This window comes from Nicotiana attenuata, chromosome 9 (assembly GCF_001879085.1).
Source record: "Nicotiana attenuata strain UT chromosome 9, NIATTr2, whole genome shotgun sequence".
In the NCBI taxonomy this organism is placed as follows: Eukaryota; Viridiplantae; Streptophyta; class Magnoliopsida; order Solanales; family Solanaceae; genus Nicotiana; species Nicotiana attenuata.
This window is the reverse complement of record NC_031997.1, coordinates 27435077-27438191: the sequence shown is the minus strand read 5'-3', so window position 1 is coordinate 27438191 and position 3115 is coordinate 27435077.

Here is a 3115-nt window from a genome sequence, read left to right as displayed (position 1 = left end):
GGGGAAGGTGTTAGGCACCACTCAGGATCCACTAGTATGGTTCCCGACCAAACTATTGTTGTGAACTTAAGCGCAAATAACACATAGGCAAATAAAATTCAAGTAAGAGGGGATTTTCACATAATGGTTACAAATAAACAAAGTTAGAAAGAACCAAAAGAAAGCTGATTTTTCTTAAAGAAATAGTTTGAAATTGGAGAAGAAGCAAAGAAACAAAGGTAGGGAGGGTCCTAGGTTTATAAATAATATGGATCACCCCACACAACATCCGGTAATCACTCCTCAGTGAGGGGCTACACGTGATATTATCGTGTGGTCATCATATCCATATCTACCCTTTCCCACCCCGTTAGAGTATTAAAGCGCGGAATGGTCTCGTTTACTTATTGTATGCTATTACCCGCCCCAATCCTATCAGTCCCGGAGGCATTTAGAACTACTAATCCTAAAGGGAAGGGATATTAGGCTTTTTTATAGTTTCAAAGGCAAAACTCTAAGGCAATATACAAAAACACGTATAGCAAGTTGGGGGAAGCGCATAACAAGTAAAAGGCTCAGATATACCTCCTTTGACAGAGAAGCACACAATTTAGCATGTCTTGCACATACTGTTTAGGGTCTGATTAAAACTTAAAGGTTGAGGCAGACTGATTTGTTACATAGTTCAGATAAAAAGCCCGAATCAGGCCTGCCTGCTGGTTGTAGCAAATAAAAATCTGATTCAGTTTATAAAATTTACCCTATAGTTTGCCTAAGTGTTGGACGAGGGTCCTATAGGCATGATATCTACTGATTTCAGAAACAATGAAGTAACTGAATACATACTGATTTGAGAAAAGTTGTCAGTTATTAAAGAAAGACAAGTTTTAGTGAGAGATCATAAGTTCTGCAACTGATGGTACGTCATTATTACTGGTTTTAGACTTATAAGCGAGTGAAGCGATTCAGACTTGATTAAATGCTCATATAGACATGCTTTCTATGCGTTGTTGATTTTTAAACCTTTTTATAGACATGGGGAAATGCAGAAACCTTATGGACATGATATCTAGATGCTGAGCCTATGAACATGATATGTAATTGCAGTTGATTGATTAAGACCTATAAACATGATTGCCTAATGAAGAATGGATATGCAAGATTCAGAAAGACCTATAGGTATATTTTCTATATGCAGAATTTAGATTTCCGGGTAATTACAGACGTGGTATCTATATGAGAGAATGCAGAATTCCTACAGACATGGTATCTATATGAGAAATGCAGAATTCCTACAGACATGGTATCTATATGAGAGAATGCAGAAATTCAGAAATAACCTATAGACAGGATATCTATATGAGACTGCAGAAATTCAGAAAGTACCTATAGGCAGGATATTTACCCTTTTGCATAAATAGTTATCCCTCCCTTTTTCACTAGCCATCCCCAAGAGTTTATTACAAATTACTACAGCCCAGAAAAATAAAAGAATACATCAGAAATTAAAAGTACAACCAAGGAGAGCCTGATTTAGACTTCCTGTCTGAAATATGAAGTAAACCAACTCCAATGAGATCATGATCCAAAGCCTTTCTCCCATTTCGATGTGTCAGAGTTCCCTAAGAGTCTCATATGGACTCCGGACAGTGCTCACACCCAAATGTATCACCAGATTAAGACATAGTGCAGTGTGGAAGGGCCAACCCTCAAGTGTCCAAGTTCAGAGGGAACTCAAGGTCCCAAGGCAAGGCTCACAAGAGGGGGGCAGAACTTAGGGACTAAGAGAGAGTGCAAGTGCAGAAATATAGTGCTAAAAGGGGGAAAGGGAAAGAGAAATAGTTACAAATAAATACACATAGGGGTGCAAGGGAAATAGGGAAGTTGAAAGAAGCAAGAGCAGGTTGTGGGCATACCCAGCAATAGGGAGTGCTAGCATACCCATAAGCCTGTTAGAACACATTGTTTAGAGGCTGGGATCCCAAAGGATCAAGTTTAATTCATGGACAATAACTTACACATTGCCATGTCTTAAACCATAGCTCAAACACATAAGGGGATAGGGAATAGGGATTCATAACAGAAACAGGCAAAAAGAAATCAGCATGCTAATTTAAATATTGAACTCTACAGGAACAGTAAGTAGACCTAGATACACAATCTGTAAATAAACACATTGTTGTGATGCTGCTTAAATCAGGACATACCAGTTTCAAAGAAACAAATAGAGAAAAGCAGTAGGTCTTGTAAACAGGCCATAGTGCAGACAAGAAGAGAGAATACTATTATGTGTGAGTATGAGTTCAGAAGGATTGTGAATTCTGTTGAGTTTGTGAAAGGGTCGTGCCTTTATAGTGTGAAAATCAGGCAGAAATAAGGCAAGAAAGCAGTTAAGGAACTGAATATCAATTAAGAATCAATCACACAAGACTTCCCTTAATTAAGGAATTCAGAAACGGGTAAAAACTATTTGAGGAAAGAAATTAAATAAGCTTTTTGTGCAAAGTAGGCAATTACGGGTAAATACATAGATGTTTTATTTAAGTACAGAATTTTGAAATACGCGGTTGTACAATTAAGGTAAGAAAATCAATTAGTAGCCAGTAAATCAGAGGTCAGAGATTTTGTATGAATGAACCAAGTCAGAAAAGCTGAGAAAAGTTTTTAACTTAAGTCGAGTCACAGGGAAAATCACCAAACAAGGAAAGAAAATCAATCAAACCTATTCAGAAGGGAGTCTGAACTAATCACAAATTCGAAAGCCATTTTAGAGGGAAGTTCATCACATATAAAGAGCATACAGACATGTCAAGCATGAAAGAAGATGTCGTGTCATTGTAAAATCAGTAGAAGAATCCAGTGTAAAAGAGTTTAGGAGAGTTTAGCAAAATTCAGAGTCGTATGAAAGACAAGGATGTCCCAACTCAGTTCAGAGACTCGAAATTGGTCTGAAGAGTTGGGGGTTTTGAAATAAAACCCTAGTTCAGGCAAATCACATAGCCAAACTTGGAAGAACCCCCCAAATTCTAGGGTTTCCACCATTAATCGAGTGCAAAGATGAAAGGGCAAGCAATTAAATCGAAACAGGTTTAAAGGTCTCAGAAAAGAACTGAAACTTCTAACACGTTTCTTCAGC